Source organism: Ovis canadensis, chromosome 3, assembly GCF_042477335.2.
Source record: "Ovis canadensis isolate MfBH-ARS-UI-01 breed Bighorn chromosome 3, ARS-UI_OviCan_v2, whole genome shotgun sequence".
Classification (NCBI taxonomy): Eukaryota; Metazoa; Chordata; class Mammalia; order Artiodactyla; family Bovidae; genus Ovis; species Ovis canadensis.
In genome coordinates, this window is record NC_091247.1 from 46,081,951 (window position 1) to 46,106,210 (window position 24,260).

At 47.6% G+C, this 24,260-nt stretch overlaps 1 protein-coding gene across 3 annotated transcripts in view; it reads right to left on the reverse strand.

The window, feature by feature from the left end:
• B3GNT2 (UDP-GlcNAc:betaGal beta-1,3-N-acetylglucosaminyltransferase 2) overlaps positions 1–22,334 on the reverse strand; it is a 142,698-nt gene extending 120,364 nt beyond the window's left edge. For 2 of the 3 annotated variants that reach the window (XR_011446582.1, XM_070292298.1), the window contains exon 1: positions 22,092–22,334. The gene's annotated coding sequence lies outside the window, so the exon portion shown is untranslated. The remainder of the gene's footprint in view (positions 1–22,091) is intronic. The other variant, XM_069583069.1, reaches the window with a different exon arrangement.
• Positions 22,335–24,260: the final 1,926 nt, after the last annotated feature.

Here is a 24,260-nt window from a genome sequence, read left to right on the forward strand (position 1 = left end):
GATGCCAGACTGGCACCACAAAAGAGGATGATTCTAAAAGGTTCCCTCCAGTTCTAAAAGCAAAGCACTGGCCAGAAGACATTTTAATGTGGCCATTGCCAGACACAAGGACTTATTCTTACAAAACTCTAAGTCAGGGACTCACTCACCCATCCCAAGGGGCTCAGGTATGTTAGGTAGATGGTCACCAACAGCTAGTCAGGGACAGAGCCAGCAACCACACTGAGACCAAATCCAAAACCTATGCCTATGCTCCCCCATCCCTAGAACCAATGTTAAGGATAAAAGAAAGGCAGGACCTTCTTGTAATCATGAAATGAAACGACCAGCCATTCAATCCAATCAGGCTGAGGCTTGGAGGCTGGAAATCCAAGTTGCTGATTCAGTCACAAAAGTTTGGGCTAGCAGCCTCCGTGTCCAGGGAGGATCCTGCTTCCTGCTCATTCTCTTCCCCAAACAGGATACACAAATCCTTCAAGGATCTAGAGCCCAAGCCTGCTGCCATATCACACGGAGACAGGGGACTTGGACGTCAATCAGCCTGCCCAACCTCCTCCGTCCTCACTCCAGAACCCCGGCGAGAGTGGCTTTCCTAAATCCTTACCTCCCAGGCTGCTAACATTTGTTGCTTGGTCCTTGCCAGACCTTTTCAGGTTCTGCTCAGACAGAGAGAGGGACAGCTTGCAGCTAAGTGGTTCTGCAGGAGACAGGGAATACCTTCCAGTGCTCAAGGCAGACAGCTGAGTGATAAGGGTATAAGTGTGGCATCTTGGTGGGGCCAGAGGAGTGGGCCTGTACCTAGAGCTTGTTCCTTAATGGAGGCAAGAAGCCTGGCTGCAGTTCTTGTCAGGACTGGAGCTGGGGAGCCCCAAGATGCCCTCAACACCCTCACCTAGCGAGAACATATGTCTGACATTTTCTGGTCTGTAAGTCAGAATAACGATCAACTGAATTCAAGGAATCTGGTTCATAAGTCAGCAGTAGTAGCTTCACATTCAAAATTTGAAGGGAAAAGTATACATGATGAATCTATTCACCTATATGTCCCCACAAGCGACATTATACATCTAAGTGTCTGCAGGACAAGTTCTGATCCCCACTGATTACAGTTCTCCCAAAGCCCAATGTGGCTGATTTTCTCAAATGGTGTGTATTTAGCCGCTCAGTAATGTCTAACTCTTTGTGACCCCACAGACCGTAGCCCATCAGGCTCCTCTACCCATGAAATTCTCCAGGCAAAAGGACTGGAGTGGATAGCCATGTCCTTCTCCAGGGGATCTTCCTGACCCGGGGATCAAACCCAGGTCTTCCACATTCCAGGCAGATTCTTTACCGTCTAAGCCACCAGGGAAGCCCCAGGGAAGTCTCAAGTGGTACTTACCATTTAAAATAAAATCAAACACTAAGATCATTCTTCACATAAACAGGTTCAGATTTTCAGAAAAGGAGAAAGAAGAAAATTTAGTAAACAATGATAGGGATTAACCTTCCCACAGGCCATCTTGCCCCTGCCTTTACTAAAACTGGTAAGGGTTCGCGATCTTCAGTGTACAAGACTGTGTCATTATAAAACAAAGCTGGTAGATGTTTGAGGACAGGTATGTTCCAGACCCACCTGCACTTTGGAAAATTAGTATGGCACCTGGAGCCAAACAACCCAGAGTTAAATTCTGGTACTGCTACCCTACTATTAGCTGTGTGACCTAGAAGTTACTTGACTTGTCTGAGCCTCAGTTTCCTCACCTGTGAAGTGATGATATAACCTGCCATACCAGGGTGTTGTCTAGTGTAAAACAGGCATTCAATAGTTTTCTTTGGTGGGTTTGGTTCCTCCACCTAACACTAAGCACATTTCTCAAGTTCTGTTGTTCACTGCCTCTTTATAAATATTCTCCCTCTAGAAACCGTTCTATCCATCACCTTAAATGTCACTCCAAAAGGAGGACCCCCCCTCCCAAAAAAACCCAAACCAACAGGGCTTCCCTGTTGGCTCAGTAGTAAAGAATCCGTCGGCCAGTGCAGGAGAGACACAGGTTCGACCCCTGATCCAGGAAGATCCCATGTTCCATGGAGTGACCGAGCTTGTGTGCCACAGCTGCTAAAGCCTGTGCACCCTAGAGCCTGTGCTCCGCCAAAGGGGCCACTGCAGTGAGAGGCCCACACACTGCACTGAAGAGTACCCCCCACTGGTCACAACTAGAGAAAAGCAACAGCAACGAAGACCCAGCACAGCCAAAAATAAGTAAAGACAGCAGCAGCAAAACAAGAAACCACGGGTCACATGTTGAGCCAGCTAACTCCAGATACTCAGTGTGTGTGGAGTCCCTCTTCCAGGGTCCTGCATTCACCATGGACCGACTGCCCAGGTGCACGCCCCAGCAGCAGTGAGCTCCTTCTTCCTTTGCTCTCCACATCTGTGTTCCCACCTCAGTAATGTCACCGCCTTCTCAGCTCTCATCTATTCCAATCAGGCTCTGCGGCTGGTGACTGTAGGAGCCCAAGGCCTTATTCTCCGCAGCTCCCAAATATCCCGGTTTCCCAACAACTCAGTCTTCAGCCTTTGCACATGCACCACCCCTGCTCCTGCTGTTCCTGGTGTGGTCACCGCCACCACTGTGTCACTGCATCCCCACAGCCTAAATATAACTGTGCTGTCTTCTAAAACGCCTCTTTCCTCCACTCCCAGAGCTCAGGGCCGCATGGCCTCTGCCCCTCTTCTGTAAGACCTCTTGCCCAAGGATATGCCCCAGCCTCAACACCAGCCTCACCCCTCCATCTTCTCACTCACATGCCCTCTAGTCCCTTTATGATGCTCTGTGCTTCCTCCACAGCCCCTCCTGCCAGCATCCCCCACCGCCACACCATGGACACTTTCACCTCCAACCACAGCAAACACAGTCTCTTCCAGACAGTCCCAGTTTCCCTCTGCCATCCACAGAGTGCCCTCTGTCTGCCATGCCTTCCTGAAGAGCTTCTTCTACTCCTCAATTCGGTCAAGTGTCACTCCTGAAGCATCCAGGAGCGAGGGTACCCTCTGTGGTCAAGGTCTTCACCCTGCAACGCCACTACCCCAAGTTGTAGCATCTAAGAGTTATTCTGCATTTGTTGAACAAACAGGTATTTTGGTCATCTGGTTGAGTTCACTGAATATAGCTGTTTCAGTAGAAATTAGATTAAATAAATATACATGACCCTTCTCCAAAGGGATGACACTGGGAACTATATTTGTGCTGCTCAATGACCTATGTATTTATAAAACCTGTCTCACTTTTTTAAGTACTAGAGTAGAAAAAATGTAAAGGCTTTTCTAGAGTTATAGGCGATAAGACTATTAGTAGTGAGTCCATATTAGACCTGGGAGGGTAGGGGCTAGATCTGAAGAGGTAAACTGTGGTGAAAGCCCCAGCCAGGCCCACAGGCAGCCCTGCACCCACCTGAGTGGGAATGCAGGCATGTGGGGTCCAGCAGAGAGTCTATGAAGGCTTCATCCCTCCACTAGCAGAGCATCCAGGCAATCCCTCCATTCCAGCCCCAGAGGGACCCCCACACTCCTTTCTGATAGGGGGGTGGACCTCCAGCAATAATTGCTAGTTCCACCAAGGCCACAATAGCTGAGGGACAAAGTGAACATGCCTAAACAAAGGCCCCTGGTACAGACTGAAAGATTGGGGGCACCTATTTACCCAGGCGGGAAACCATTAGAAAAGAAATGTTGCAATGCAGGCAGTCACTTCCTGGGGCACTTAACATGTTTCAGAAGTCCTTGTTAAAGAGCCTGTACATGGGTATGGCTTGGGAAGTTTTTCCACGTCAAGCTCTAGAACCTATGTACAAACCAGCATAGTCTGGCAGGCTCTCAACAAGTCCTCAGAGAAATTCCTAGACTTCTCTCTGGCTCATCCATATGTTTGCTCAGTTGGGTTACATGGGATGTATTTCAGTCTGGGTCCAACCAGGAGGCAGAAACCCCACCATAATTCAAGCAGGGGAAGTTTAAAAATATGATAATTGAGCAACTATAAAGACAGAACTATAAAATATTATAATTGATAACTCTAAAGGGCCTCCCTGGTGGCTCAGTGGTAACGAATCTCCTGCCAATGCAGGAGAGGCAGAAGACGAGGGTTCAATCCCCGGGTTGGGAAGATCCCCTGGAAGAGGGCATGGCAATCCACTCCAGTATTCTTGCCTGGAGAATCCCATGGAGAGAGAAGCCTGATGGGCTATAGTCCATAAGGTTGCAAAAAAGTCAGACATGATTTAGTGATTAAACAACAAAGATTGAATAGAACTCTACAGGTTGCCTTATACTAGATGAAAGGTACCCCAAACAGGACAAACATGGAAGCAAGGTTTGTATCTTGTTGAAGAAGGTACAGGGGGCAGTTCCTGGGTGCCCAGGATGGTCCAGTCACCAGAAAAGCAGGAATAACCCTCTAGGGTGCCAGTACAAAGCCTGAAATACAGGAATCCCCATGTGGAGGGAGACAGGAAGCAAACTTTGGAGACTACTGGGAGCTAAGCAGAGAGAACAAGGGTGCAGAGGGAGTCCTGTCCACACAGGAAGTCCGGCTACCACTGGACCCAGGAGCTGGAGAGACCTCCCTCTGCAGGAGCTTAGCATGACAATGCATGGCCTGGACAGGAAGTGCTCAGGGCCACTGCTCAGGACAAACATACGTGGCCAGCTCTCTAGATGGTCAGGACCACCAGGCTCCCATATATACACGTGGGGACTGAGGAGAAGCAGCAACCTGAGCTGGGCTCAGGCTCCCCAGTCTATCACAGCCATGAGAGCTGCAGACAGGACAAGGCGGGCGCACACTGCAGAAAGCTGCAGCCTGCAAGCCCACGGGAAAACCAGCAGGCTCTGTAGGAGCCTGGTTTTACACTCTGGAGAGCAGGAAGGAAAACCTCCTTCTCCTGCATCATCCTCTTCAGAGCCCTCAACTTGAGAGAAGGCAAAGGAAAAATATCTGAAGAGCTCTGATCCATTTTCATAGATCAGACAACAAAGGGTGGACTGGGAGCTGACAGACAATAGTTAAAAACTGGTACAAGTTAGAGATCTCTCTATCACCCACCTGAAGTCATTTCCAACCATGAACATCATTATTTGAGTCTTAAGTTAGGTGGAAAGTGTATAAAACATGGGTCCTATACAGCAAACTAATAAATAAGTAATAAATACGTGACAGTACATTTCTCAACAGCAGAGGATGAGGCAGGACCTGAGTGGAGCTTTAAACAGGGTAGATTTCAGAGAAGTGAGGAGAAGCAGGGCAGGCAAGCGGTGCGGTGGGGCTAGAGTGTCTGCTAGTAAAGCAGCAGCCAGTCTGTGGCCAGATAAGTTCTGAGGCGACTGGAGAAAGCAGATAAGCCCAAGGGCTTTCCATGGGATAAGCATGCACCATGCCTATATCTAAGTAACAAGTGCTGTTGCCAGAGAGAGAGCCACCATGTGCTTTCACAGCCCCTCTATCTAAAAAAAAAAAAAGCCTGACTAAATCACACAGGAATATGAAATAAGGGAAAAAATGAAGAACAGCTCCAAATTTGACCTCCAAGTTCATTACAAAGACAACTGGCTATTGTGTTCAGAGATTTAATTTTTGTAAAGCAGATCTGGACAGGCGAAGGTAGCATGATCTGAGTGACTCACCTTCTATCATGCATGCATGCTTAGTTGCTTCAGTCATGTCTGACTCTTTGTGATCCCATGGACTGTAGCCTGCCAGGCTCCTGTGTCCATGGGATTCTCCAGGCAAGAATACCTGAGTGGGTTGCCATGCCCTCCTCCAGGGGATCTTCCCGACCCAGAGATTAAACCTGCATCTCCTGCACTGCAGGCAGATTCTTTACCCACTAAGCCACCAACAGATCTCTAAAGTACCTCTGACAGAGTACAGGCATTTGACCTGTCTTCCCTGTAGCTCAAATGGTAAAGAATCTGCCTGCAACGCAGGAGACCCAGGTTCTATCCCTGCGTCAGGAAGATCCTCTGGCGGAGGGCATGGAAATGCACTCCAGTCAGTATTCTTGCCTGAGAATCCCATGGACAGAGGAGCCTGGCAGGCTACAGACCATGGGATTGCAAAGTCAGATACAACCGAGTGAGTAACACTACTGCTACCCAATCACTAACCCATGAGTTGTTTCTGACTTTCCCTGCTGCTAAGTCACTTCAGTCGTGTCCCCGACTCTGTGCGACCCCATAGACGGCAGCCCACCAGTCTCCCCTGTCCCTGGGATTCTCCAAGCAAGAACACTGGAATGGGTTGCCATTTCCTTCTCCAATGCATGAAAGTGAAAAGTGAAAGTGAAGTTACTCAGTCGTGTCCAACTCTTAGCGACCCCATGGACTGCAGCCCACCAGGCTCCTCCGTCCATGGGATTGTCCAGGCAAGAGTACTGGAGTGGGGTGCCACTGCCTTCTCCGGACTTTCCCTATAATTGGAAGAAAAAAAAAATCTGATGAACAACCTCATTTGTGTGTCTTTGTACACTGTCTATTATTTCCTTTGAAAAAAATTACAAAGAGAACAATCAAGTTATTCCATGTCCTTCCTCATCAAAAAAAAAAAAAGCCAGACTGTACAACACCAGAGAGCACAGAGATCTCCACACTGACTGTGGACCTTGTCCTGTTTTTTAATCTTCACACAGAAACAACCTCTGCATGTTTTAACTGTACTTCCCTCCTGACTTCCCACTCCTCACACCCTTTGCCCATTTTTTACATCAGGATTTTCTCAACTAACCGTCACAAGCTCAAAAATATGAAACCATTAGCCTGAGGTTACAAAGCTAATCTGAGTAGAACCAGGACTTGGACCTTGGACCCTGACCCCAAGTCTAAACTCTTACTCCTACCACACAACCTTGTTGCTCAGAAGATTTCAAGAATCCTCAAATAAAGCTGCAATTAAAAAAAAAAAAAAGACTTAGGAAGTGAAGTCACTGCATTTGTGGATACCCGGGAACATGCAGGTAGTTCCAAAGAAAGCCAGGCAGTCGAGTTTCTTGAGAAGCATGAGAAAGGAATAATGTAGACAAAATCTCCAGCTGGGAGCCGGTCCCTAGTTCAAGGTGCCCAGACATCCTGGTCCGCTCGGGCGGGCACCGCCCCTGCTAAGGGTGGAGTCCCTGCGGCTTCCACGGCAGGTGTTAATCCACACTGAGGAATGAGAGACTGGCAGTGTTTGCACCGGCCTAGTCTAACAAACCTGTTGGGCAAACCCTTTTGTCAAGAGCTTTTACAAAGAGAAAATTCTGCCTTTCCTCGCCCTTCCCTTCACTCTGGCACCACAGCCAGAAACAGCAGGGATTCCAGCCTGGTCCTCCCACAGGCCACCTGCCAGAGGTGAGCTCCCAGCCGGCCAGCAGCCCAGCTCCCCACGCTCTGTGAGGAACGGACACTAGTCTGCATCCAAAAAAAAAAAAAAGATGATGGAAGAGCAATGTTGGCCACAAACTGCACCCTCTCTCCAGAACATGCACATGCATTCCGCACAGACCCTATCCTGAGTTTGTTGCCCACAGAAGCTATAAGGATTTCTTTCCCAGGGCCTTAGACCTCAGGGACTCCAACCTTCTCCTGCAGAGAAGAGGAAACCAAGGCACCGGAAGGCGCAGAGCCTCGCCCGAGGTCAGCACAGGGAGGAGGCCAGCACTGAGAATCACCATCACTGACAAAGTCGTCTTCTCACTGCTTTGATTCTGGGCTATCAACATAAAAAACCCGGCCAGCACCATCTCCTGTGGTGCCTTCCCTGATCAGAAACACCCCCACACCCCACACCCCCGCCTCCCCCGCCATCCGCCTGTGGTTTTCTTACTTCCTCTTTGCGTCTTCACACTAAATACACCTTTATTTGACTTATCACATCTCGTGGGGAAGGAGTCTGACACATCTTACAGGGCACTAAGAGCAGGAGCTGGGCCGTTCCATTTCTGTCTAGCGTCTGGCTGACGACAGTAAAACTTGAGGACCAGAAGGACGTGACCAGGAGGGGCAGTAAAGGAACAAGGACTAAATAAAAGCTTTATTCTTTCACCATTTTCCTCTTTTGCTCCACACAAAGCATTGCTGAGTCATTTCACACACAGGCCCCGTATCTCCAGGTCCCCCAGAAAGCCTCCCTGGCCCCTGACTGTCTGTGTGTCAGGCCAGGCCACTTTTCTTCACAACTATCATCCTGGGGTTTCCCCTCCGTGCCTCGTCCATGAGGACAACATCACTGCGTGTCATCTCGACACAAGACATCACCTAAAAATCCCAGGAGGACTTCCCTGGAGGGCCAGCCATTAGGAATCCACCTGCCAAGGCGGGGACATGGGTTCGATCCCTAGTCCAGGAAGATTCCACATGCCGCGGGGCAACTAAGCCCAAGTGCCACAATTACTGAGCCTGCGAGCCCTGGAGTTTGTGCTCTGCAACAAGAGAAGCCACCGCAATGAGAAGCCCGTGCACGCAGCTATAGAGTAGCCCCGGCTCACCCCAGCTACAGGAAGGCCACACATAGCAACAAAGACCCAATGTAGTCAAAAGTAAATGAATAATAATTTTAAAATTGTTTTTAATTTTTAAAAAAGTCTCTGGAAACATTTGTCTCATACAATTAAACAAATCTGTAAACAAACACAGGTCCAAGGGATGGAAGATGGGGAAAAGGTAATTAATAAAAATTAATAAAAATACTGGACTGGAAACTAAGTTATCATTATTTAATATAAGGTATATAAACTAAGTTATCAATCTGACCTTGTATAAGTGCTTCTGGAAACAAGCAAGCTGTCAGCCATGGCCTGGTGATCTAGGTGGACAGAGATGGGGTGGGGGAGAGAATCTGGTGCTTGCTATGTGGGCTCCTGTCTACAGGTATGTATAGAGAAAAGCTGATGAAATCAACTGAGAAAGAATATTTTCACCTATCACTGAAGAGAGATCATTGTCATTTTACGTAGTAAAATGCATGAACAACTCAAAGACTAATTTAACAAAATCAAAAACTGACTCTCCTCAAAGTTTCTGGACTGACTTTCAAATTCCTCACCACTTAATTTCACGGACAGCAGTAAATGACCATAAAGTAAAACTTTTAGATTTTTAAGACAATCACTTTAATGTTAAGCATTTGAGCAGCCAAATTCAATCTACCACCATCACAGAGATTCACCTATATCACTTACAAAAGGTACGCTGTGCTGTGCTGTGCTGAGTCGCTCAGTCGTGTCTGACTTTTTGCAGCCCCATAGACTGCAGCCAGCCAGGCTCTTTGGTCCACTGGGATGCTCCAGACAAGAATACTGGAGTGGGTTGCCATGCTCTCCCCCAGGCAAAAGGTACTCTACAAACTTTCAAATCAACCAATGCCCTTCCCAATTCTATTAAATTTGGTAATTCTTGCCCCCATGAATTGTAGGGTTTGAAAGCATCTCCATCAACTCATGCAAAACCAAAGTTTACATCTGTTTACATTTATTTCCAAAATAAAAATATAATCTCCCAAAATAAATATTGTTTGAACATGCTTCAAGTTGGGACTGCATTAATACTAGTGACATTCACTGTGTTTAACTTAAGTAATTTAATAAATTGCCTTGGGAAGTCTCAATTTCTTGGCTGTTTGTATGAAGGTTTCCCAGTGACAAATTTCCTTAAACAGTATTTCCCCTTGGGCACAATGAAGGGGACACCAATGAGCATAAAGTACCATGCTTCAGGCTCCAGGACTCCCTGCTTAAACATTTGGAGTCTCTTAAAGAAGCAGCTTTGAGATAACTGCCTGAATCACTCAGAATTGCGATTGCCATGTAGTGAACAGTAGGAGCTTGAACTCAGTAACACTGGTCCATTTGCGTGGAAGTGTGCCCAAGGCCCAAGAGTAAGACACAACTTTGCAACTAAACCACAACAAAAAGAATGTTGCCTATAGCCTGAAATATACAGGATAGCCTATTCTCAAAGCTCTAACCCTTAAAGGCATAACACTTCCTAATCATACAAAGATAAAAAGTTGCAGTACAGAGAGTACATTTGTCTTGCTGAAGGTTTGCAGAAGCATCATGAACTTCAAGACACCTATGTGGACAGCTGCATGAACAAAGGATTCTGACACCATGAAGTCTGCAATAACCTGCCACATCCTCTTCCCTTTTACTATGAAAGAAGCCCAAATTCTAACTTGGGTAAGACGATTCTCTGAGACACTAGCCCACCATCTTCTCTATCTGCTGACTTTCCATATAAAGTCACTACCCCTTGCCTCAGCATCTTGTCTCTCAACTGACTGCCTTGTCATGTAGTGAACAGTACAAGCTTGGACTCAGTAACACTGGTCCATGTGCCTGGATGTATGCCAAAGACCCAAGGGGATATACAATGGTTACTGAGGTATCCTTATTTTACAGATAAATGATCTGCTTCCAGAAACTTATTCAAGGTTCCCAAGATAGAGAGTAGAGGGAGGGGGCATAAACAGGGACCCCAGATGGGCTGCTCCCAGCCTGCAAGTCCATCTAAGCTACTGCCAAACTTGAATTCAGGCACAGAGCTGCAGGGCTGGCACAGCCAGGACGGAGGAGCGTGACGCAGCCCTTCTTCCTTAAGCACTCTCACAAAGACCCCATCCGAGACCCAAGCATGCCATCCTCAAAACCTCCTGGGACACAGCACCCCTTAAAAACAATTGTGGTCCTCATCCACACCACAGCTCATGCTGGCTTCTCCCAGCCGGAAACATCCATTCTCTTACTTCTCAATCCTTCCCCCAAGCTTAAAAGTACAGGTTCAAATCCCACCTCCTCTTCCACAAGGACAGGCTCAGTTCCCCCAGTGCACTGTATTTAATCTACTCTCCTTCTAGCATTTGGGATTCCCCAAAACTGAAGCCCCTCAAAAGGAGTACCAAGAGCTAGTTGTCCAGAACCACCCCACCTCCAACAACATGTCCCAACCTGAACAGTGCCAGGTGAGCTGAGAGCCATTCTCCTCAACCCTGAGGGAGGCATGAACAAGAGGCTCCCCAACCTACAAGCTGTAACTGTGAGGTCAAAGCACCCCAAATGGTGAGTGCCAGGCTCTGCCACTTGCACACAGCACATCCAATTAAAATGCAAGCCCCCTGGGATTCCACTTCTGAGTCAGGGGCAGTCTCGTCCCAGAAGACAACCTTTCTAGTGGTAAGTGGCCCTCGGGTGGCAACTTCAGGACAGGATACCAAACAAGCACAGTGGTTTCCCCTCTCTTCTAGCCTCCATCTCCCAGATTTCTTTCCTGCCTCTTCTCCGTTTCTCAAATGTTGGTTAATTGTCAACAAGTTACTAACAGGTGCCTGAGAACTGTTTTTAGGTTTTTTAAGTATCAAAATAAATCATACAGATTTAAAATATACATCCTCAAAACAGTGACATTTTGGCCTTTTGTCCAAATGTTCTATTAAAGGAAAAGCTGTTCAACCAAGACTTAATGTGTACATATTTAAAGAAGGGATGAAATAGTAACATCGCTTTCTCTGGCCACCTGCCAAGAAAAATTTGTGTTGCCAAAATAAAAGAGAACATGTTGTTTGCTCAGTATATGAGCACGCTGCTGAGCAGCTTAGAAATTGGGCCTCTTTAACCAAGCAGTTTAAATCACTCAGTTTTATTGTATTTTTACTGGAATATAGTTGATTTACAATGTTGTGTTAGTTTCAGGTATACAGTAAGGAGAATCAGGTATGCATATATCCACTCTTTTCTTATATTCCTTTCCCCTATAGGTCATCACAGAGTACCAAATAGAGCTCCCTGCACTATACACAGTAGGTCTATCTATTTTGTATCTGCTGCTGCTGCTGCTAAGTCGCTTCAGTCGTGTCCGACTCTATGCGACCCCATAGACAGCAGCCCACCAGGCTCCCCCGTCCCTGGGATTCTCCAGGCAAGAACACTGGACTGGGTTGCCATTTCCTTCTAGTAGTGTGTATATTATTTCCCTGTAGCTCAAATGGTAAAGAATCTGCCTGTGATGCAGGAGATGAGGGTTCAATCCCCGGGTCAGGAAGATCCCCTGGAGAAGGGCATGGCAACCCACTCCAGTATTCTTGCCTGGAGAACTCCATGGACAGAGGAGCCTGGCGGGCTACGGTCCGTGGGGTCGCCAAGAGTCAGACACAACTGAGTGACTACACACACACACAGTGTGTATATGTCAATCCTGATCTCGAAGTTTATCCCTCCACCCCCTGACCCCTTGGGAACCATAAGTTTGTTTTCTTAAATCACCTAATCACCTAATTTTAAGTGTCTCTGTGAATGTCACCTTCATATACCATAGATTACCACCACCTCCTTGAAAACATCTTGGACACAGCAATCCAGGCATTTCTCAGTGCCATATGTACACTTTCCTCACTCCTTTCTCTCTCGAGGTGTCCAGTCACTCCCAGAACGTCCACCACCCCCACACCGATGACTCCCAATTCCACCATCCCGACACCAGTGACTCCCACACCCACACCTGGAGGGCCACAGGAGCTTGCCCTCTTTCTCTCAGTGGTGCCCACACAGCATCTCAGTCGCCTATGGGGCAGGGACCAAAAAGGGGAGACCATCTTGCTGAAACCAGTGATGGCTCCCTGGAGCTTCATTATGTCACTCTCTGTACCTGCACCTGTTTAAAAATTTCTATTTTAAAGAGGCTTTTTTTTTTTTAAAAGAGGATCCATCAGAACCTTGAAAAAATTCAAAAGAGAGAAGCAATCAGTTAAAAATAGGAGTATTCATGAGAGATATTTTAAGTTCATTTGAAGAAAAATAACTCCTTATGTCATGAAGGGAGAAGAAAAATAAAAGGGATGCATCTCATTTACTTTAAAGAATAAAACCTACATTAAGTTCCTTATAAACAAGCATCAAATTTAGCCATAAAATAAAAAATGTAAAATACATGTTATTAGTTCCAAACGTTAAATAATAGAGTGAGGATGGTATTTGTAACAAACCCACTTTGACCCTTTCATTGTTAGGTACACAGACTTGATCCTGAAAACACCACCAGGCTTCCCACTGAACAATCTACACCCAGACATGAAGCTGGTTTTTTGTTTTTCCTTTTTTAAAAAACAACTGTGTTACTTCCTGATCAGGATTCAAAAAAACAAGAAGCACTTTAAGAAGCATTTGGATGTTAAGTGCTTTTCAAAGAAAATAAACAACAACAGAATTCTGAAGCACAAATTATAAGCCTTAGCAAGTTTATGGTCCATGGAAATAACCTTACTGGAGTGTTAACACTTTCATACTGGTGGCTGCATAGGATTCAAACAATCCACACATAAGCCTGGCTGAGCAGGTTTTCTCTTATTATGCAGGAGGTGGGGATGAGGAGGGAACAAGCTAAGTAGGTTGCCATGGATACAAAGATACTTAATATCAGCTCAGGGACCAAGACCTACTTCTTGTTCTCCACATGGACCAGTCTCCCTTTTCAGTAAGTCACTCCCCAGCCCCCACAAGACCGCCCTCCCCTGCGACAGGCCTTGCTGCTGCCTGGCTCCTGTATCAGCGACAATCTCCACTTCATCCCCCACCTCAACGTGCTCCCTCTCCAGTGGCTCCAGGCACAGGCTGCGCTTTCCTTTCTCCATCAACTTCCAGAAAATGTTCTGCGCCTCACCACACCCCTTTGTTGTGCCTCGACTTTCCCATCCCCTTCGCCCTCTAGAAACTTCAGAGTCCACAGCCTCTCCTGACTTCCCAGAGCACCTAACACTGCTGGCCACCACTCCTACCCCACCACAAGTTCAAGACCATCTCCTATCCCCAATTCTCTACTGGTTCTTGTGCATCTTGGCAGCCTCTGATCCTGGCCCCATCGCCCCAAGTGGGTCCTCTCCACAGCTCTGGGCTCAGGCCTACGCTGGTCTTCCTTCACCTTACACTCCTGTCCTCCAGGCCCTCTGCCACACACTACAGCCTCCAGTGTCCCGCTAGGAAACGTCCAGATGTACTCGGGTGTGGAGCCCACTTCCTTCACACCTGCCTTCCAAATCTCCAGCCATCCACTATGAGAATCTTCTCTCTCACTTTCAAATAAATCTCACACACACACACACACACACACACACACTTTAATACTGTACCATCGCTGACCTGGTTTGGGCCCTCAGTCTTCCCCCAGCAAGACTGATGAAGTGACCTAATTCAACATATATCAAGCACCTAGTTAAACCAAGCAATGTTTCAAACAGACCAAGAAGAATGAAGTTATGTGGCTGATTATCAGAAGGTTGATAGTGCTTAGACGAAATAGAAGGCACAGTACGGGGGAAAGGAAGGAAAGGGTTAGAGACAGCCTCTCTTTTCAGAGAGTAGGTTGCGGGGCAGGAGCAAGGGGAGGCAATTCCAAGAAGAGGGGACAGCCGATGTAAAGGCCAGAGACAGGAGAGCCCGAAGGCCAGCATGGCTGCAGAGACTTAAGTTGCGGGACAGCTAACGTCACCAGGTCCAAGCTTGTTCTCCTCGCCACCACACAGGCCAATAAATCCAAGAGACGAGGTGTTGGGCCAAGGAACACGACTTTATTCCGAGAGCCGGCTGACCAAGACGGCAGACTAAAGTCTCAAACAACCATCTTGTCAGGTTTGGATGCCAGGTTCTTTTATGCATCCAAGATGGGGGGAGGGAGGGGAGGAAACAAAGTAGAAAGGCAAACATCTTCTAGAATGGCAAGCCTCCGACAGGGGGATGTGTTAATTTCTTTCTTTCCGCCATCTCCAGGCGGACAGGGTTCTGAACAAAGGCACTTTAGCTTAACAGTCAGGCAGAGGGGCAGGTTTCTCTGAGACAGGCCATCATGTGTGATTACAATAACAAAAGCAACGGAAAGCAAGTCAAAGAAACGGTTTCAAATGACTTCCAGCTGCATCGCTAGAAGAGGAGGTGAACTGAACCAAGGGCCCAACAGGTGGCAGAGTGTTGGCTTTACTCTGAGGGGGACCTGGGGCCACCGGAGGCTTCCAAGTAAAAGTTATGTAATACAGTTTCAGGTTTTAAAGATGCCCCCAGCTTCTTGCTGAGAACAGACTGTTGTGGGGCAAACGGGAAGCAGGGAGCCCCATTAGGAGACCATGAAATGACCTGGGCCCACAGTCACAACTCCCTCACACCCACCTCTCTGGCTCAAGCTCATCTTCCTGATAAACACACGCCTTACCACGACATGTCCTCGTGTCCTCTCTGCAAGGGCTTTCCATGGCTCCCCACAACGTCCCTGACCAGGCACCGCTTCTTCACACTGTCATCAAGGCTGCATGGTGTCCTATGACCTCTCCCTAAAGGACCCTGACCTCCAAACCCACGGGATCACCCACTACTTCCCTGAAAAACGGCCACAAGCCTGCGATCCCCACCGCCTCTGCCCTCGTTTCTCTGCCCCTAAGTTATTTATTCATCCATCAAGGCTAAGCCCCAACTCAACCTCCTTCGGAGCCTTTCTTGGGCGCCCCCAACTCTGCACTCCTCTCGCACCTCTCTCTGTCAGAGTGCTCCTTCAACAGTTTCTGGTTAGAGTTCCAACCAGATTGCTAACTCCTTGATGGCAAGCATTGTGCCTGGCCCATTGAGGAATATACAAGGAGCCAGACACCGTGCTAGGCATCCACTAAGTGCTCACTGCATGCTGGCTAAGTGAACGAAGTGACCCTTTTGTTATAGATTATCTTGAGATCGTGGGTGGTAGGTGGTGGGACTGTCCAAGGACAGGTTTTCCCCTTTGGCCACTGTACTCTGGAGACCAGGAGTCTCCATGATGGAGCCTCTGGGGACTGCATGGTCCAGACACAAGTAGGGCCAGAGTGAGGATGGATCTGAATCCAAGCCTTCAAAACTTCTGTCCTCTCAGCCAGGCACCTGCTTTATATTTGACTAAAGCATTGGCAACGGGCTATTCCTAGTCTCATTGTGCAAGTATACAGATGTAGGAAAAAAAACACCTAGAAGGACCTCAACCAATTAACAGCAATTAACAGTATTAAGAGATGGAATTAACTTCATTCTCTTCACTTGATCTTGATTGCTTCCCTAAATAAACATAACAAAAAAAGTCTTTTAGAAAGAATGCCATAGTACCATCAAGATACACTTTAAAAATGGTTCCAAAAATACAAAGTATATATATATATTTTTAAAAAGCACAAACACTGGCAACATGAGACCATTGAATATACAATATCACTCATAAAGGAAGACTATAAAACTTGAAACTGTTTTAAATGGGTTGTCTGAAGCATGCAATTAACAACTGGCCCTGTGCTTTCACTCTGAAATAATTATTTTACAAAACATAAGGCAGTAAAATATTGTTCTGGATACCCTGGGCACTTAATGATGTCTCTTATCTAAATCAAACTCTTCCACGGGTTTCACAGACATGTGTGAACCAGCTGTCATCACTGCATCTTAGCTCACAGCACACAGGTGACTAATCAGCTCTAAAAGAGACATTTCAACGACTGTTATTTTATGACTTACAGAGGAAATATCAAAAATGATAGGTGATCAACTATTAACAAATAATAGGTTCCATTTAAGCTGAATGCTACAACACCAATGTGTTGACTCAACAAAGATCTGACTTCTAATTTTCAATAGAAGACCTACACAGCTTTTATTTAGTGAAACAGTATATTAAAATACAGAAGATATAGTTGCTTTAGTTACCATCTTTTTAAAGAAATAAAAGGAGGACAAAGAAAACTATGTCAGGCACAGTGCTAGGTATTTTAAGTGCATCATCAAATTAATTTTCTTAGCAAATCTGAGGTAATCTCCCCTATTTCTCTAAAGAGGAAACTGAGGCTTAGAGTAATTATCACACAGTAATCACATCAGAGTAAGTGGCAAAAAATGAAACTCAAATCCAGGTCTGTCTCACAAGACTACACACTGTGTCAGTCTGGAAAAGCCACTTAAGTGGAGTTTAAGAACAGGCAAAACCAACATATGATGATATGTATCACATCTAAGATGATGTAAGTCAGAATAATGGTTCCCTCTAGGGGCTGGAGACTGACTAGAAAGTGGCACAGGGACCTTCTGGGGTACTGAAATAATTTTCTTGATTTAGCAGTGGACACATATGAGCTGCACACTTATTAGAGCACTTTACATACTTTAAGGGTTTCCCAGGTGGCTCAGCAGTAAAGAATCCATCTGTCAATGCAGGAGACACAGGTTCAATCCCTGAGTGGGGAAGATCCCCTGGAGACAGAAATGGCAATCCATTCCAGTATTCTTGTCTGGGAAATCCCATGGACAGAGGAGCCTGGAGGGCTACAGTCCATGGGGTCCCAGAAAGTTGCACATGACTTAGCAACTAAACATCACCACTACCTCCAAGTTCATGCTCTTTAAACACTAAATATCACACAACCACTTGACAGAACTGACCACACTCTAGAATTGACTCCCTTGGACAGTCGGTTTTTCAAAACATTTTGGTAAATGAAGTACATCCTAATTCCACCAGAGTGGAGGCATTAGAACAATAAATCTATTTTTAAATGTTACATAATGAAAAGTAGAAAGTATCAATTTCCTTACTACTGGGAATTTCCCCTCTGTAGCCACATCAGAATGAAAATAATTTTAAACCTTGCTCTAAAGGAATGTTCATAGATGCAGAGAAAGTAATTTGTAACAAAATCCTTAGAGTTATCTATGCTGCTGCTGCTGCTGCTGCTAAGTCGCTTCAGTCTTCAGTCGTGTCCGACTCTGTGCGACGCCATAGACGGCCTCCTACCATGGAAGTACCTAAATAAAACTACACAAAATATTTCAAGACATATGTTGTAACTTTATCAACAGTGCTGACCCCCAAGAGAAGTTTGGATTTTGTTACAAAAACTAAGACAAGGCAAGAAGACAAAGTTGGTGGGCAAAGAGCATAAAACTCACAGTAGGGGCATTGAGGCAGTGAGTGTAAAATCTCAATGCAAGTTGTAACAGAAAACTCAAACCACTTTTCCCAGCAGTAAAGTCATTGTGCTGCGTATGTCCGATTAATAAACTCTCCATCAAGTAACAAGTTCTTCCCACCAAAGCTTTGTTCAGACTAGCAAAGTCTCATCATCAGCTGGTGATGATGAAACTGTTACATCAATTTGCTCCAAGCCTTACCCCACACATCCATGTTCCTCTTTAGTCAAGAGGTAATTGCCTCTCCTGAGAGAGGAATTTATTCACCCACAATTTGGAGACAGTTTGGCAAGCGTCTAGTTACAGTTATCCCATCTCGGGGGAAGTGGGGAGGGACAGCTGACTCCACACGTGTTGGGTGTATGTCTTTACTAGGTGCCATGGATTATGCAAGCCAGGAAACCCAACCTTCAAATTCAGATCCCAGCTTAATTCATGTTTTAAGAACCTGTACACACCAAAAAGGCCAGGCAATTGACTGAAATGATTTTAATTCCTCCTGAGTATTTGTAAATAAGACCAAAAGGACTTTATAAGAATTTTTCAGCATTGGTAACTCATGCATCACTGTTGGGCACGCTGCAAGATTACACAACCCAATATTATCCCAGATGCAAGAACTGCAACATTTCTAAAAGTAACCATTTGCATGTATTAATTTTTCAAGTCTTTAAGAACCTGCCTAATAAAACTGTTAAAAAAGAAAAGAAAACCTAAGTAGAGCCAAATATGGCCAATTAAGCCTGAGTTCGATGCCTGAGTTGGGAGGATACCCTGGAAGAGGGCAAGGCAACCCACTCCAGTATTCTACCTGGAGAATTCCTGGGACAGAGGAGTCTGGTGGGCTGCAGTTCATGGGGTCGCAGAGAGTTGTAAACTGAGCGACTAGGCACAGCCAACAGGCCAGCTATATTGAATGAAAAGCACTGACCCAGTATGTTATGAACAGGGTGTACATTTGCAGCCCTGGTTCAGCATTCCTAAATTATGCAGTTCATGGGGTCCCAAAGAGTCGGACACGACTGAGCGACTGAACTGAAATTATGGTTGGGGGGAAAACCAAACAAAAAACACAGCAGTCAGAAAACATTAAAACTTTGAAGTTTTGAAGGGGAACAGAATATGCCACCCTTAAATATGTCAGTTTGACACAATGATTATTTTGAATTAAAGTTACTTGAGAGACCAGCCAGTGTAAGGACATACTGACTCCCTCTGTTCCCCTGAAAGCAGATCAGTCTTCCATAAGAAGGTCCCCTCCCTGCACTAGGAGGGTAGAAGGCATCTTTATCACCAGAGATAGGGAATTTAGGGCTGAGAAGGTTGTACAAACAAACCTTGTTACTCCTTTGCTGATTAGTTACCCTAAACCCAAACCCCTTTATTTTGTCAATTCTTCACAAATTTGTTTCCTTATTGAAAAGGTATGAAAGCTGCCTGCTGTGGTCACTTCTTTGGGTCCCATGTTTTTAATCCCCATACATAGAAATGTTTTTCTCCAATTAATCTGTGTGAGATCAATTTAATTATTAGATCAGCCAAAGAACTTAGAAGGGAAAAAAAAATTTTCCTCTCCCACAGTTTCCAAGTTTGTGAAACAAAGGATTCACCTTTTCACTTAACCCTGTATAAGCTGAAAAAGTGCCACACACTTCTACCCAGAACATCTTAGTTTTATACCAACAATGCATCAGGTAAGATAAAGCAAAATGATTATTAACTTTTTTGGATTCTCATTCATTTCCTAGTGTAACCTTAAAAAAAAATAGCCACACATCTGAGTAAACTGTACAATGAAAAATCAACCATGAATTATCAGTTTCACTTTCTTATTTTTAGCAAACCTTTAGCATCTCAAAGAAATCTAAACTGTGGGCTTTAAAAAGCAAAAAACAAGGAAATCTTCAAAATTACAAGCCACCTATGTACACTCAACTCTCCCATCAGAAACCCAGAAAAAAATTTATAACTTTTACAAGCGTATTATGCTTATTTTCCTCAAAAGATTACCTCATTCCCTGGATTTCAAAAACTATTTGCCATCTGCCAAATTTGGCTGATTTCAGTCTCCAACAAATCTAAATGGTTACTGTTTTTGTTAAGGGGAAGTTGGCGCCTGGAGAAACTTCTGTACTGATTATACAATGACCACCACTTACTAAGCATTTCTTAACCCCCCATGATGGGTTTCCCAAGTGGCTCAGTGATAAAAGAATCCGCCTGCCAATGCAGAAGCCACAGGAGACATAGGTTGGATCCCTGGGTTGGAAGGATCACTTGAAGGAGGAAATGGCAACCCAATCCAGTATTCTTGCTGGGATACTCCCATGGACAGAGGAGCCTGGTGGGCTACATGCAGTCCATGGCTTCCATTGACTCTCACAAAGAATCAGACAAAACTGAGCAACTGAGAACACACAACACACCCCCATGATGTAGAGCGAGGAGTCTGGCAAACATCATCCTGTTGTTGTTTAGTTGCTAAATTGTGTGGGCCTCTTCCCTGGTCTTAAAATCTAATCTGGTTTAAGAGCCCTGGGACTCTGTGTGACACTCTCCCAAATTCCACCAAGCTTATTAATAACTTCTATTCAAAAGAAGGTGGCTTCCCTGGTGGCTCAGACGGTGAAGAATCTGCCTGCAATTCAAAGGAAACAGAAGAGGGAACTAGGACTGAGGGAAGAAGTGACGGCCCTACCCTCCCTCCTGGTCAGCCGTCAGATCCACAGGGGAGAAACCATGAGACCTCAGGGCTGAGCTGAGCTGGGTCTCCGCCTTCCTAGTTCCAGTCCAGGACCTATCGGCCACCTCTTTAACTATCCCCTTACCTCCTGGGGCTACATTACACTGGAAGGATTTGTTATAACAAGTAGAAGCCCATATTCAACAACTGCCTTTGCAATCTGAAAATCTACAGCAAGGCTACAACAAGAGAGCGGCAGGAGACTGGTAGAATTGTTCCAAACTACCGTTCTGCGAAGTTAGGGAGATTCAGGAGGCCATGGCTGGAGAGCAGGGGAGAAAAGACAAACCACCCCTCTGTTTTAAGGAAAGGAGCCTCCTCTTCAGTCCAGGTTTAAAATATATACATTATTTTCAGAGATGTGCTTTCATGTCGTGACACTCGTGCTGAGTATCTCGGCCGCTCCTCCTCACTTGATGGGGAGAAAGTGGGTTCTGGGGCTCCCCAGCCCTGAGTGGAAAATCCCGTGGCCTGGAAATTAAGGTGACTCGGTTTTACAGGCTCCGGAAGGGTCCGCCTGCCGTCGTGGGGCAGCCTCCAGGACCTGCAGTCGCGGCCTTCGCAGAGTCCGCACCCCTCCACGCCCACACCCCCACGCAAGGTGGTTCGCAGAGGCCGGCTAGACCCGCTCCCGCAGCACCCACCCTTCCCCCCACCCCAGCCCCCCCATCCCAGGCTTCGGTCAAGTAGCCTGGTTAATCATTCGCCGGCGGCGTGGAATATTTCTGTAGAGGTCAACGCGAAAGGTTTCTCCTAAGTTTCACAGAAACCAGCCTTTAGGGACCAGAGGTTGGCCGTGGCGGGTGGATGGGGGTGGGGAACGACTGCTCGTGGCTCTCGGAACACCTGATCTCCCCATGCGGCACGGGAGGCAGCGCAGTACGAGGGTGGGGTGCGGGGGTGCAGCGTGAGATCAAGCAGGGACCCCTCCCCAAAACACCTGTGCAACCCAGATGAGGACGCCAGGGCCTCTGACGCCCCCCTTTCCCAACGCCTGCATCACCCCGGCGAGGGCTCCCCCGGAAGTTGGGGTGCAGCGGGGAGGAGCGGGGGATGTTCCCGAGTCCTAGGAGGGGAGGTGTGGAATGGGGCAAGAGGCTCGAAAGACACGCTGCCGCGGGTTTCGTTAACCTCTTCCTCTAGGACCAGGAAGGTAGCAGGAGAGGGGGGGACGAGGGGGAGGACCGGGACACCAAGATGCGGCAGGAAGACAGCTAGAGTCTGATTCCTCCGCTGGGGCGCCAGTGCGAAGCCGGCACCCTCGAGGAAGCAGATGGTGGAGGGAGAGAGGAGGGTCCCGTGGCGGGGAAGCCGGGGACCACAGAGAGAGGAGGGCGCGCGGCCGGCCTGCGGAGGTGAAGCGTGCACACCCGCCCGGCCCTACCTTGTCCGGGAGCAGCTCCTGCTCGGCGGGGCGGGGGCGGGAGATCGCGGCTGCATCCACGTCCCGGCCGCTCCGAGCGGCTCAGCCCGGCGACCACCGCCGCTCTCGCTCCATGCGTGGCGCCCGCTATGGGGCAGCCCGGCGGCGGGGTGGCTCCGCCTCTGCTCGGCTCGGCCCCAGCCTCGGCTCAGCTCCGGCACTTGTTGCCGCCTCTGCCGCCGTCTGGCTCCCGGCTCCGGCCCCGGCTCCCGGCTCCGTCGCCGCCGCAGCGGAGCTCTCCTGGCCCCACCCCCACCCGACGCACCAATCAGGCCCGGCACCGCCCCTCACGTCGCCGCCCCGCCCGGCCCGAGGCCCGGCGCCCGGAGTTTGGGTACGGCTCAGCTCCAGCCTGTCTAGCTGTGCGCGCCCACGATCAGCCGGAGCTCCGAGTTCCTCCTGATTTCCGGGGAGCCTCGGCGCCCTCACCTGGAAAGCAGTCTTAAGCTGGGGGGAAGGAGACTCCGCCTCCGCCCCCGCCAAGAACTAGACCCTCGGTGGGGAAAGGGCAGCTCTCAGTTCAAAAGAACTATTTTCCTACTCCAGTCTAACCCAAATGCCTCGTGTTGTCGCCCCTGTTGTAATACATCCGGTGTTGGGAAACTAAGCGCCTGAGCGAGGACTCCAGTGGCGTCTTCTGGCCGGAGTCAGTTCGTGACAGGTCCTAGACCGAACCCCGGCGGCCCAAACGCCTGGGCTGAACTTGGGGTTCCACTATGGAAGACGGGGGTAGGGAGAAACAAGGCCAAAAGGGGACTTGACAATTGCTCCCTGCCCATCCAGTACCTGCCACTAACTCTTAGGCGCCCGAATGACGCCTACTTGGCACCGGCACCGGATCTTCGGTTTTATGAAAGCCGCCCAGGACGTGGGGAGAGGAGTTTTGGTGTTTCCTCCAGGTCCCATGGGAGACTTGGGAAGCCAGAGACACAAGATGTCCAGACGCTGTGCCTCGAACCCGCGCCGCGGCCCCAGGGGGCAGGCCGGACACCTAGGTGCAGCCTTAATGGCTGAACTGTGACACACATCCCTCCGGCAAGATGGGGACTTGGCGCTAACCGCAAGCACCCGCCGGAATTCCGGGGACCACTGACCCACCCTCCTATCCCAGCGCCCCCGCCGGCTTGTCAGCGCACTGTATTCTTAAGTGAGTCTAAGTTGCTACTGACACAAGTTTGAGGGCCCCAGATAAACCCGGCGCGACCGGATGGAGAGGTTGCGCTGGTTTGAAAGGGCCAGCACAGGCAACTGGTCCCCTTGCACACCGCCGGGAGGTAAGCCTGGCCAGAGGCGCACCTGAAAGCGCCCTCCTCCCCCCAAGTATTTATCTCTCCAGAAAGAAAGCAATCCCCCTTAGATAATCAGACTAAGAACACCACACCCGCAATTATGTGCATTTTCCAGGAGGCCTTCGGAAGCTAAATTACCTGAAAGTGAAGGAATTGCGGAAGTAGTCATTTCAGGCACCTTTGAGCTCGGCCAGCTCAACTGTGGGCCCTTACTCTTAATCCAGACTCAGAGCAAAAGGGCAGCTGGTTGCTGCTGGATGCACTGAGGCTCACCTCATGGGTGCGGTCCTCCACAAACAGGAATTCTGAGTTAGATCTGGGAAAGCTTTGATTTGCAGCCTTCGGTCCTTTTTGCTTTTACGTTGATCACATGATTCTTCTAAGACTGGGACATAAAGTCCAAACAATCAGACTTCTGATAATTCATAGAAAAACATCTGGAAGCATGCAGACGAGCTGTCAACATACCCCAGATGTGGGGTTGAGGTGTCAGAAGGAAGGGAGATGAGTTCTATAACCTTACTGACTCTGAATTTTTTTTTTCCAGTTATATTAACTTTCATGGGGTTTCCCTGGTGGTAAAGAATCTGCCTTCAATGTGTAAGACCCAGGTTCAATCCCTGGGTTGGGAAGATCCCCTGGAGAAGGAAATGGCAACCCACTCCAGTTTTCTTACATGGAGAATCTCATGGACAGAGGAGCCTGGTGGACTACAGTCCACGGGGTTGAAATGAGTCAGGCATGACTAAGGGACTAACACACATATTAACTTTCATAATTTAGAAAACTAATAAAACATTTTTAAAGAATTCAAGATATTAGAAAAATTTTAAGAGCTCTA